The sequence below is a fragment of the Mirounga angustirostris genome, unplaced genomic scaffold, assembly GCF_029215605.1.
Source record: "Mirounga angustirostris isolate CCGP_5_RB_7025 unplaced genomic scaffold, mMirAng1.0.hap1 SCAF_9, whole genome shotgun sequence".
Classification (NCBI taxonomy): domain Eukaryota; kingdom Metazoa; phylum Chordata; class Mammalia; order Carnivora; family Phocidae; genus Mirounga; species Mirounga angustirostris.
Window position 1 is genome coordinate 87,751,456 of NW_026991717.1, and position 14,222 is coordinate 87,765,677.

At 35.1% G+C, this 14,222-nt stretch overlaps 1 protein-coding gene across 1 annotated transcript in view; it reads left to right on the forward strand.

The window, feature by feature from the left end:
• The window catches only part of LOC123861542 (uncharacterized), a 1,204,655-nt gene that overhangs the window by 601,907 nt on the left and 588,526 nt on the right, over window positions 1-14,222 (forward strand). The window lies entirely within an intron of this gene.

The following is a 14,222-nucleotide window of genomic DNA, read 5'->3' on the forward strand; positions in this document are numbered from 1 at the left end:
CTTATGCACTTTACTTTTCTTTTCCGAGTAAAAATTTTCCCCCCAATAATTAAAAAAATATAGGGGTGCTTGGGTGGCTCAGACAGTTAAGCATCTGCCTTCAGCTCAGGTCATGATCCCAGGGTTCTGGGATCGAGCCCCACATCGGGCTCCCTGCTCAGCAGGGAGCCTGCTTCTCCCTCTCCCTCTGCCACTCCCCCTGCTTGTGCTCTCTCTCTCTCTAAAAAATAAATAAAAATCTTAAAAAATATATATTTTCAGGCTTGCGTTGACTAAAAATCAAACAACACATGAATAAAGTCCCTTAGTTTACCACCTATGCCCCCATCACTACCACCTCATCTCCTTCCTTTAAGAACCAAATAGGTTTTAAGAATTATCATTTTTATTTTTTCAGAATTTCATTGTCTCAGTATATCCCACTCCCACTGAAAGCCACACAATCTAGCTTCCTGCCCATTCTCTGCACTGGTATAGCACTCAATAAATTCATCAATGACCTCTCTGCTGCTTCTCCTGATGGCTATTTATAGTAACATCTCATTCAATATTTCAGAATAACTTAAAACTGATGGCTACCCTCTCTGGAAAACTACCCTCCCTGAGTTTCCATGTTAGGGTTCCCCCTTCCTTTTCCTTCTGAATTTCTATCCATTCCTTCTATTTCTTCTTTGCATTTTATCTCGGCACAGTCCTGGGGTTTTTTAATGTTCTCATTCTTCACTCCCTATTCCCTTGGTGATTTGATCCATATCCAGTGCTCTCACTATGACCTATATGGAGATGAAAGCTGGCCTTGTTATCTTTCTCTTCCAATTCACTCCTTTCATTGTTACTTATCTAAAGAATGGCACCATTCCGTGGCATAAGCCAAAAGCACAGGAACAAGCCTGATACCCTTTTCTCTCTCTTGTCACCTTTTATTCAGGGCTTTAACAAATCCTGACAAATTTCCTTTTAAATATTATTGAACTTGACCCTTTTTTCTCCATCTCTACCATAATCACTACCACCCTTATCCAAGCTATCATGATCTTTTGCTTGTATGATGCCATCATGTCCTATCTATCATTATTCACTCAGCCTTTCTTCAATTAGTTCTTTTTTTTTTTTTTAAGATTCATTTATATATTTTAGAGAGTGTGTGCAAGCTGGGGGAGGAGCAAGGGAGAGGGAGAGAATCTCAAGCAGACTCCCCACTGAGAGTAGAGCCTGCTGTGCGGCTTGATCTCAGGACCCTTACATCATGACCTGAGCCGAAATCAAGTCAGAAGCTCAGCTGGCTGCACCAACTAGGTACCCCTTCAATCAGTTCTTTATATTGCAAATGTTAATTTGATTATGTTGCCATGCTCCCCTCCACACACTTAAAATCTTTTGATAAAATCTCATTGTTCTTTGGATAAAGAAAATCTCTTTTAGATGACTTGTAAGGCCCTACATGGTTTCTAACAACCAAAGAAACTCTTTAGTTTCTTTGCGCCATTCACAATGCACTCTTCAATCCTTTGTATCCGATATACTTTCCCAAAATACCTCTTTATTTATTTTTAATTCTCAAATTGCAATTCAAGCATTGCTTTCTCAATGTAGCCTTTTCTTTCTCCGTAACAGTCATCCCACGATGGTCTTTTAGGATCCCGATAACTCTTGTTTTTAGCACTTCCTCCAGTTAGAACTTTGCATTTTTATCAGTTATTATAAAAATATCTACCTTTGCTAGTCAACTATTAGTTCCACCAGGAAAGACATTAAGATTTCTGTTCTTTATTATTACATAATTAATGTTCAAGAAATAATATATTATATGACTTAATGAATGCCTCCTATATTAGTATCCAACTCTTTTTTGGAGACTTTATAACTCTTGGCTCCATCCCACTTTTATAATTCTGCTTTTGACTCTTTGGTACTGGCATTTGCTTCTTCTCTCTCATTCTTGACTCTTAAGCATCCTTCTAAGGACTTGATTGGATTTGCCCTCTGCCACTCTATTCTGAGAAATTGTAGACTAGATAGTGCACCTAGTCTACCATAATTCTAGAATTTGGACAGAGCCTTGTAGTTACTTAAAGTTGCCATTCTCCTTTTCCCTTAGGAAAATCTTGCATTCATGCCTTTTACTCAGTTTACTTCAAATCTAGGACATTTGCTCAATAAGATTTTTGAATGTATTGTTTGCCTCATTATTTACAGCCTTCTTCTTTCCATTTAATTATAGCTACTCCTCAGTCTCTTTGGTCCTTTGAATTTCCTTTATTTCTTATCCTTCTGATAACTCATCTATAGTTACAGCTTTGTTTTTAGCAGCTTTATTAAGACATAATTCACATACCCATATAATTCACTATTTAAAGTGTACAATTCAATAGTTTTTAGCATAAACACAGGGTGCATATCTATTACCACAATCATTTTTATAAAATTTTCATTACCTGAAAAATAAACCATGCACTCCCCAACCATCACCCTGCAATCTCCTAACTCTTTCCTGCAGCTCTAGGAGACCACTAATCTACTTTCTGTTTCTATAGATTTGCCTATTCTGGACATTTCTTTTAATTGGGATTACACAATATGTAGTTCTTTGTGACTGGCTTTTTAGTCATGATTTTAAACTACATCGCCATGTAATTTCTCAATAATTTATCTCTAGACATAACTCCTCTTCTGATTTCCAGTAATGAATTGACAAATGTGTGGTCTATATAAATCATTCTTGCTGCAGCATAACATACCTAAAGTAGAATTGGCAACTTGACTTTTCAGCTAGCTTGCCTGCCTTTATTCCTTATTTCTGTCAAGGCACATGACATCACAGGCATGTTCTCTCCCCAACCTCATGCTTGCTATAACACCATCTATTCAGCATAAAGCATATAGGTGTTTGTAAAGTGCTTTTTGAATGAATGAGTGATTTGATAGATGCATCAGTTACTTTCTGTTCAGTCTCATAACAGTTGGCCAGGCCTTCATTTCCTCAGGCGTGCTTCCAAGGGTCTTTCTACCCCAATAAGACTTTGATTTGTTATTCTTAATATATCACCCTCCCATTCCTATTTAGCATATAGTTATTGAGTTTTTGCTGGGAAAGCAGACTCATGCAATTCAAAGAATATAAGATTTAATGTTATAGGGTCTGGATCTAAGTCCTAATTTAATTACTTTCCTGCTGTGTGATTATGGGTAGGGTACTTTGGCCTTTTTTTGGATTCAAGTTCCTTATTTGTAAACTGGGAGAGGTGACATTAGTATTGCCTGTCCCACAGGAGATCGAAACATTTGCAGTACCTGCCATAGTACCTATTATATTGCAGGTACTCACAAATATTGGTGGCAAAAGATATTTGAATGTGTTTGTGTGTTATAAAATACTCTCTAATTTACAAGTATTAATTTATTAATTAACCCTGTTTCAAGCTCTGAGAAACAAATAAAAGGTCTAAACCATTTTCTAGGAGCAAGAAATTTTGTAACCTGTTGGCTTAATACAAAGTTTGATGATACACTTTCATTAAAATGCAGTGGTTTGATGAGGAAACAATTCAATGTTTCAAATTTTGGAGTATGTTTTTCAATGAGTTTTGAAAAGATTGGTTCATTACTTGTGTTTGTACAGCTTGGGTTCAGAAGCTAGGCTACTCTTACCAAGGCTGATCCTATAAACTGAGAGGACTTAGAGCCTTCTCTTAGGGCTACGTAAGGCATCAGGACCTGCCTTTGGTCTGCATTGCTGCTCTTGTCCCTGCTGAGACCTTCTGGCAACTGAGTTGTTTCTTTGCAAAAGCAGCCAGGATCCTTGGGCACTTGCAGATTGCTAGACTCATTCTCTTCCCACAAGCTCCCTTGTCAGCAATGGAAACTATAACCCATAGGGAATAATGAGCAACAGTAATTCTCTTGGACTAGATCCCTTCCTTTTCCCTAAAAGCTATGGAAAAGGATTATGAATCTATGCTAACTGTGCAAAAAATCACTCATTTTGAGATAAAGAATTGTTCTGGAAGTAAGAATTTAGTTTTAATCTTTCTAACAGATTCTCAGTTACTTAAACTATTGAAATATTCTTGGGCTCCCTTTAATATGGCTCTATAATCTGGTCTTCATATATTCTTATAATTTATTTGCCACTTTATTTTGATGTTAACCACATGATCCATGAAAAATCATTGCCTCAGTGGCCCTCAGACATAACTTTTTCTTTCTTATCTTTTCACTTTTTTTTTCTTTACACAGGGATGCTTTTATTTTTTTTAATTGAGGTATAATTGGCATATAACATTTTATTAGTTTCAGATATACAGCATGATTCAATATTTGTATATACTGTAAAATGATCACTACAATGAATCTAGTTAAAATTTGTTACCATAGTTACAAAAAAATAGATTTTCTTGTGATGAGGACTTTTAAGGTATGCTCTCTTAGCCACTTTCGAATATACAATATAGTATCATTAACTATAGTCGTCGTGGTATACATTACATCCTCATGATTGTTTTATAACTGGAAGTTTATACCTTTTGACCCTCTTCACCCATTTCATCCCACCCCCACCTCTGGCAACCCAGCCCCCACTCCCTTTTTAAACCCACTTCTGCATGCAGGGACTATTTTCCCCCATTGCTATGAAGCTTTCTCTGATCATGGAGGTTTACAATCATCTTACCTTTCTTCAAACTGTAGAATTTATATTCAGCACCATACTCTTTTGGCACTGGATCTCTTCCCCAATGAGATTATAAAACTCTCAATAGTTTTATTTTTTTAAGATTTATTTATTGTTAGAGAGAGACTGGTGGGGAGGGGCAGAAGGAGAGAGAGAATCTCAAGCAAACTCCCCACTGAGCGTGGAGCCAGACATGTAGCTCAGTCTCATGACCCTGAGATCATGACCTGAGCCAAAATTAAGATTCGGATGCATAACCAACTGAGCCATCCAGGTACCCCAAAACTCTCAATAGATTTTATATCTTTTTGCCCCACCAGTGTCTAGCATGTTATGAACATAGAGTGCAGTCAATACCTGTTTTTGTACAGATAAACAGATGATTGCTATAAATAGCTGAGGAAAACAGATGCCATTAGGAACAACTCTCTTAGAAGGTTGATTCAAGCAATTTTACTAAAACTTATTGAAAAAGGACTTAATTTTAAAACCAGAGACAGAAAAATACGTAAAGAACAATGAAACAGTTTATCAGTTAATTGAATTTTGAAATTAATCATTTTTGTATGCATGCAATGTACCTGTTTCTAGTCTGAGTTCAAGTATGAATGCAATGTTGAATTCAAATAGAGCTTTGGTGAATGAGTAACTAGCACAAGGTCAGCAACAGGCTAAACATGCTGCGTGTCTGCTTCCCAGTCAGTATCGTGAAAGTTACCATTGTAGCTAAAAGGTCACTATGATACCCCACAATTTGCATTATTAAACCTTCTGGGAATATGATCCTATATCATGCCATCTCCTAGACTACTTAAGTTTTTAAAGCAATGAGATTTTATGACTTTGGGAAACCAACTCCTGAAGCCTAGAAGAATGACATAACACCAATGACTTTGAGCATCTTTGTAAAATATTGACAGTGACAGAAACCTAAGCAGAGATAGATATGACTTTCATTTACTGGGCACTCTAAGTCAAATAAATTAATATTGATTAATTGGTCTTGCATCTAATTAAGTGGTATTCTTTCCACCTAGGTAAAATCATTGAACTGTTGTGTGTGCGTGTGTGTGTGTGTGTGTGTGTATGTCTATCTGTGGTAATGATATCGAGACCTGTGGTCTCCACTTGCCACTAGCTCAATATTGTGGATGTTTTAGAAAAGTAGAGGGGCGCCTGGGTGGCTCAGTTGGTTAAGCGTCTGCCTTCGGCTCAAGTCATGATCCCAGGGTCCTGGGATCAAGTCCGGCATCAGGCTTCTTGCTCAGTGGGGAGCCTACTTCTCCCTCTCCCTCTGCAGCTCCCCTTGCTTGTGTGCTCTCTCTTTCTCTCTCTCTCTCTCTGTCAAATAAATAAATAAAATCTTAAAAAAAAAGAAGAAGAAAGTAGAAAGTTTTCCCTCTATGAAAATATGACTGCAAAGCTCACTTGAGAACTTGTCTTACCCTCGCGATTGAATCCAAGACTATTTTGGTTTGTTTATTTATGAAGCAAAACGTTCTGAAACACTGATATGATCATTTTTGGGTTTTTAAACTCATTTTTAATTTATTTTGAATGTGATCAATGATAAAATTATGAATATAGTTTTGTATTGAATGTGCACACAAGGTATTCTAAATCCATCACATTATTATCTACTTAAAAAGCAAATCATGATCATATTGTTCTCTACACTCTGATCCTTACCCCAGGGGTGTCTCTATGAAAGCCAGGTCAAAAGTCCTATGCATACAAATTTCAAATCTGTCCTAGGTGAGGAACAGAGAATATTAGATTAGATTTATAGATAAGAGACAGCCAGCCCTTTATCCTGAGATGGGATGGAAAGAATCCTAGATTTTTACTCTAACCTTTTGAAACATAAATGCATCTTTCCAAGAGTCTTATAAACCATGGGTGTCTACTACTTTACGACCTAGATCTATTTCCAGGTTCTAGATTCATGTTTTTTTTGAAATATAAACAGAGAGACAGTGCTTCCTGTCACCTTGGGCCTTGACCTAGGGACCTAATTCAGAGCATTTGGCATTCCTGGGTCAGAGCAATTAACTACAGATCTAATTCTCATGGTATGTGAAGAGTAAAATGTTTCTAGAGGAATTGAAAGCATACATTCCCTAACTTATGTCATAAACCTTTCTGTGTCTTAGGAGGCTATGGCTTTTCACAGGAGCACTGAGAAGTATAGGGGCATTTTTTCTCCTCGTAGGCTAGAATTGGAGATAGGTGCTTTCCATTCTGTTACTTGATTGTCACAAGAAGTCTGCATGATAGCTATCACTGTGATACTTTTTAAAGTTGAGGAAAATGGAACTCAGCAAGTTTAAACAATTGGCCCAAGATTGTGAAGCTAGAATAGTTATTGGTTTGGTAAAAAATAAAATTATGCCTTATTGCAAGCCCATCCTCTTTCCACTATACCAAATGAAAGTTAAGGAGAACAATTTCAAGGCATCTCTTGTCCAAAGGCTTCTTTGACAAATAAAACAGATTTCATTTTATTACTTTCAATTTATAGAAAGTTAAAAACCTAGGGAAATATGAATCCACATTGGTACCTGATGTCTGGGAGAAAAAAAACCAACATGAAAATTTTCTATAATTTTCGAAGGATAATTTTAAAAGTATCCGATATCAGAAAGGGGACCTTCCTAAAAACCAAAACTACTACAAAATGTGTTATTTAGTGGCTCTAGTTACTTCCTCAGATGGACACATCTTCTCTACCTTTTCAATGTCTTTCCATTTTTCCAAGTTAACATGAAGAGACCTATACTGAGAGGCAAGATAAGTACTCCTAAGAAATTATACAATAGCACATCATAGATCTGAGAGAAGTTTTCCACATATCTGGTGCCTAAGGATAGCATTTAAATAAGGAAACATGCTAAACCTGGAATGCTAGGTATAGTTACTCTACTAATGGTGCTTTTTCAGCCTGAAGTCAAATGCAAGACAAAAGATAGTATCTTTCTTCTTGAAATAAAGAATTCCTATAACTTGAGCAGAGAGATCAACCAGCAAATTTCCTTATTTCCTTAGTATACATCCTTCACTCCACAATAAGACAAAAGAAATTGATTAAATGAAATCAAAACCAAACACAACAAAACATAGTGGCTTTATAAGATACGATTAATATTTCCTTTGCCTTTTTCAAAATGGAAAAATACTCATAAACTAATAACTTTTCTAATTATTTAAAGTCTTAGAAATATTTTTGGACCACAAATGACATAATATTTGATACTCCTCAAAATACACAGTTTTATATTTTAATTGTGAGTAATAGGAAAACTTCTGGAAAGTCAAATGGCTCACAGTTGATTCAAAGACTCATTTGAAGAAGAAAGGAAAGAATAATATGATCTGAATTAGAATTGAAATCTTGTTTTTTTTTTTTTTTTACTTTGATATGATTTTTGGGGAAGGGACAGGTGAGAAAATATGAGTATGTGTATATTTTCTTGATCATCCCCCTAGTAAATTACACATATCATGGAAAAAATATAAAAACATACATCTGAGGTTCTAAAATTTGTATTTTAGGTTCTATTTAAAATTGTAAAGCACTTATCAAGACTGTTTTTAGAAAGTGCTACAAATTATAAATAGCTGAGAGAATTGTGTGAATAACGAAATGAGGGAATATATATTTCTCTTCCAGATATAGTAATACTGTACCTAGGCACTTTCCAAATCTACTTTATTGTGAAGCTCTGCATCACACAAAGCCTCTTCAGGCTGATCTTCTGTGCCTCAGAACCTCTAAATATAAGAATCTGCCTGATTTTTATTCCTCAAGTTTAGGTCCTTAGATACATATCCACTTGCCTTTATCAAAGAGTATATTTACTTGATTCATAATTTTCAAGTTTTGTCTTTTAGGTTGAAAGTCCCTTGACATCATGCATTTTCTCTTACATGTTATGTAGCTCTACATAAAATCCAGTGGGACTAAGATGTTATTTGCAGAAAGAACTGTTGAAAGAAGTTTTTGGAATTATGAAACTTAAGTCACCAGATCTGAATGAAACATGTTTAAGCAATTCACTTAAATAGATTTCTCCCTCAGAAATATTCTAAAGAAGTGGACACCAATGGGAATGGCTTTCATTAAATGTCAAATATATAATGCCCTTTGTCCTTGACCTTGGGAAAATCAATATGTTACATTGACAGGTATGACTAGCTAGGCATAACGTTAAGAGATTTAAAAATGTTAGCATACATCTGCAAAAGAATGAAACAGGACTATTTTCTTACACCATACACAAAAATAAATTCAAAATGATTAAAGACCTAAATATGAGCTATAGCAACTTTTTTTTTCTAGATAGGACCCCTGAGGCAAGGGAGACAAAAGCAAAAATAAACTATTGGAACTACATCAAAATAAAAAGCTTCTGCACAACAAAGGAAACAATCAACAAAACTAAAGGTATCCTACAGAATGACAGAAGATATTTGCAGATGACCTATCTGATGAAAGATTAGTATCCAAAGAACTTATAAAGAACTTCTAAAACTCAACACCTCCCCCAAAACAAATAATCTAAAAATGGGCAGAAAACATGAATAGACATTTCTCCAAAGAAGATATACAGGTGGCCAAAAGATACATGAAAAGATGCTCATCATCACTTACCATCAGGGAAATGCAAATCAAAACTACATTGAGACATCATCTTACACCTGTAACAACAGCTAAAATCAACAACACAAGAAACAACAGGTGTTGGCGATGATGTAGAGAAAAAGGAACCCTCTTACGCTGTTGGTAGGAATGCAAACTGGTGCAGACACAGTGGAAAACAGTATGGAGGTTCCTCAAAAAATTAAAAATAGAATTATCCTAAGATCCAGCAATTGCACTACTGGGTATTTACCCAAAGAATACAAAAACACTAATTCAAAGGAAGGCAGCTATGCTAACCACTATACCACCAATGCTCCAACACTAATTCAAAGGGATACATACACCCCTATGTTTATTGCAGCATTATTTACAATAGCCAAGGTGTCTATTGATAGATGAATGGATAAAGAAGAGGTGATACATATCACCTCTTCTATATATATATATATATATATATATATATATATATATATATATCTCCATTATAATATATATATTATATATAAGTGTATAATATTATAATATATAATATATATATATAATGGAATATTATTCAGCCATAAAAAGAATGAAATCTTGCCATTTGCAATGACATGGATGGAGCTAGAGAGTATAATGCTAAGCAAAATAAGCCAGTCACAGAAAGACAAATGCCATATGATTTCACTCATATGTGGAACTTAAGAAACAAAACAAACAAGCAAAGTTGAAAAAGAGTGAGAAACCCAAGAAACAGACTTTTAACTATAGAGAACAAACTGATGGTTACCAGAGGGGAGGTCAGTGGGGGGATGGGTGAAATAGATGATGGGATTAAGGAGTGTACTTGCCCTGATGAGCATTGGGTGATGTGTGGAATTGTTAAATCACTATATTGTACACCTGAAACTAAAATAACACTTATATGTTAACTAACTGGAATTAAAATAACTTAAAAAGAAAACAATAGAAAGCATAAAAAAACCAATGTTAGCATGAACCAATGCATATCAGTAGAGTCATATTTAAAATAACATATATAACATATATATAATATAAAATAACATATATAATATATAATAGAGATCAGTAAAAGCAGAAGATAGAAAATGCTTAAAATCATATAGTAATAGAATTTCAAGCGATTTATTCACTAACTATACTAAATAATGAACTTGAAACTGTTTTTTTACTTTTCCCAAATGAACAATATCACTACAAGGCACTGAATAACCCCCATTACAACTTGTTTAATTTAGCAATTTTGATGCAAATGAAATGAGGGAGTAAGAGAAAGGAGTGGCCCCCCCCCCAAAATTTGAGTTAATACAAATAAAACAGACATCCGGGGACCTCATGTGGGTGCTTTTACAGTAGTTACATAATTTGCTTCTTTCATGTATCACAAAATATAATTCCTTCCAAGGAGCTAAAGCTATTTTATTTTCTTCTTTCAAATGTATAATAAAATGTCATGCACATGAAACCTCTTAAAGACTCAATAAGATTAAAAATAGACCAGTACTAAACAGACTATTGAGATTTCTATTAACAGTGTAAAGGGTAATTCATTGTATATTAGGCAATGGGAAAGAGATTTTATGGGTAGGTTTTTCTTTTTTGATCTGCACAAGTCACACTGGATTTAGTGAAGTGTTAGCATTACATATAAAACAGATGCGTTTGTGTCTTAACATTCTAAGGTTCTCTATGCCATGGATATTGTTTATCTTTTAGTGGTGTTACCACCCCTCTCCAGAAACCGGTCTTACTAACCTATAATGATCTTTAAGCCTTAGTCTGCCTCTCATCATCTTTCCCAACGATTTGTGGTGTGTCCTCATCTTTTTTTCCTTTCAGTAGTCCAATAATTCTTTGAAACCAGCTCAAGCTAACTCTTACCTTCCTAGATTATGTCCTAATTCCAGTGCATCATGCCCCATCTATTTGGTAGGAAATAAAAAAGTTTCTTTGAGAGGCAGATGAATAGGGCAGCAAGAAAGTCAGCTGCTAGATTGTCTCTAGTTTGTGGCCTATCTGCTGGCAATGAAAATAACTCTGGAGTTCAGTTGTTACTACACTTTCTCTGTGCTTCCTTTGACACTGACAGGTAAGAACATATGGCTGAGCTAGGCCAGACTACAAAGGGCCAGTCTGACTGCAAAGCTGTGCAAGAAAGATGACTTGTCCCTGTTTAAGCCTGCTTTCCCTCTGGCTTACTATGGGAAGCAGACACTCAGAATAAAAGATCTATAACATAAAAAAATTTAAACGAGCAGACACAAAATGAGTGACTTCCCTTTCATCCCTTGGTTCCTCTTTTATTTTCCCTAGTTCCTCATAGAGGTGATTTCTGTTCTTAATTATGCAACTACTGTAGCCTGTTCCTAATAGGACCAAAAAAAAAAAAAAAAAAAGAGTTAAATTGGAGGTTGAAAGAAACCAGATGTTCCCTGCACTTTGTATGGATAGTAAGAGTGTATGATAATTACGCTAGGCTCTGCTGCCGTATAAGACAATTTGTTTCTGAGCCACAGTTACCTAACTTTGGTACTCTAGTACCAAAGTACTGATGATATGAAATCCCATAGCAGGTCTGGCTGTGACCTACCAGAAACATTTCAGCAACATTGATTGGTGTTTTTGTATCAGCCAGAGTGGGTTCTTGGCAGAAATGTCTAAGAATGAATCATTTACAAATAACTCATCTCCCTGGAGAGAAATAAAAGATACCAACAATCAGAGATACAAACATGTTTGTACTTAGTGAATTAAAAAAAAAAAGGAAACTGCATTTTGCTTAGTTGTTAAACAGTTGTTCTTTCCCTCACTTCCTTGCCTTATCATGTGAACTAGATTCTTTTTTCATTTTATGCCCTTCCAGAGCATTCTTTGTTTCTTTTGGTTCTGGTCAATTTGCCGAATTCCCATCTCTTGTTTTGTACATTGTTTTTCATTTTTTGTTCTTATATTCCTTTGGGATGTTCCTACTTTTAGATTGTTATGGAAAGTGGCATAGTAAATTGAAGTAATTATACCCATTTTTTCCATGGTTAAGTTCACATGGCTCACTGTCCTTGTTTGTTGCAAATACCTTACCATCTGGGGATCCTCATTCTATCCTAAGATAATGGACTAAAGTAGATATACAGGGATCTTCAACGTCTCTTAATATGACTTGTAAACCTTTCCCAAAATTGTGTTTTTTTAAACTGTTCCTTTTTGGGGCACCTGGATGGCTCAGTCGTTAAGCGTCTGCCTTCGGCTCAGGTCATGTTCCCAGGACCCTGGGATCGAGCCCCACGTCAGACTCCCTGCTCGTTGGGAAGCCTACTTCTCCCTCTTCCACTTCCCCCTGCTTGTGTTCCCTGTCTTGCCGTATCTCTCTCTGTCAAATAAATAAATAAAAATCTTAAAAAATAATAATAATAAACTGTTCCTTTTTTAGGACACATGATGTAATGAGCACTGGGTATTATATGCAACTGATGAATCACTGAACTCTACCTCTAAAACTAATGATAATATACTATGTGTTAATTACTTGAATTTAAATAAAATAAAATTAAAAAAATAAAAACTGTTCCTTTTTTAATACAACTTTCTGATCAAAAACCTTGGGTGATTTTTTTTTTTTTATTGTACACTGGATATAATCCAAAAACCTTTATTGTCCATTTGGGATCTTTCCTAACCTTATCCTAATTTGAAATAATCTCTCCTGCAAGCAATTAATTTTACCTGTCTATTATCCATGACTTATATCCTATTACTTATTTGGGAAATTATTCCTTTTCCTCTCATCTGATATAAATCATAAGTATTTTTCATATCTAATTCAAATTTAACCTCTTTGATATTGTAACTCTCTCCATCTTCTGAACTCATGCATGATTTATATTCTCTGCTATCCATTTTAAGCTTTCTATAAAGTCTTATTTATAAACTTTGTTCATACATCACATACTTTTTCACCTAGATTGGAAATGTTATAAGGAAAGAGGCAACTTTTTTTGTTTTGTTTTGTTTTGCTACTACTCTAGTATGGCTTTTCTGATAGTAACTAATTTGTTTGCTAGACTAATACAGCAGATTATACTGTATTAGGTATAATTTAGACTATTCCTAATAGTCAAAGAATAGCGAAGATAAATGGGTTAATGCTGATGATGTTCATTGGGAAGCAGACACTCAGAATAAAAGATCTATTCTTTTATTCTGAATGCAAAAGATGTATTCATGGGGGAGATGATGATTTACACTTCAGACTTTTATGTCCAACATGGCTCTCATTTCCCTTTGGTTTTGAGTAGATGTATTTATTGAGATTATGGAGTGAATTTTAAAAAAGCAAAGGTGAATTTGGCAGATTGTTTATTGGGAAATTTGTATTGATCTCATTAGCTAATAACCTGAATCCCAAGACTTTAAAAACATCTATATTTTTGACCAGGACTTATATAGCACATAATACCATTCCCCTCCTAATACCACATTATACAATGTTCCCTCCAAAATTTAGCTTCATAGGACATATACTGGGTCCACCAATATTGTATGACAAGGGATATAGAGGAAATATTAACAAGAGAGAAAGGATAACTCTGATTTTTGTCCTTGAATTTCACTCCCATTTTCATTTTGGCAGGTCTTGTCATCTTACGACCTTAAACATCCATCACTAAATTCTAAAAAGTAAAAAAAAAAAAAAAAAAAAAAAAAAAAAGCCAACTGTGCTAGATATATTGGTGCTGGAGTCTGTCTACCACATCCAACAATAATAGGTAAGCAGGTAACACGGCAACTAGAGAGAGAGGTCAGTCATTCAAAGATAATATGGCTGATGGAGAGTATAATTATCACTGACTTGTTCAGGCCGACAGACAAGGAAAATACAATGATTGAGGGCTGTAACATTGTTCTATCCTGTTG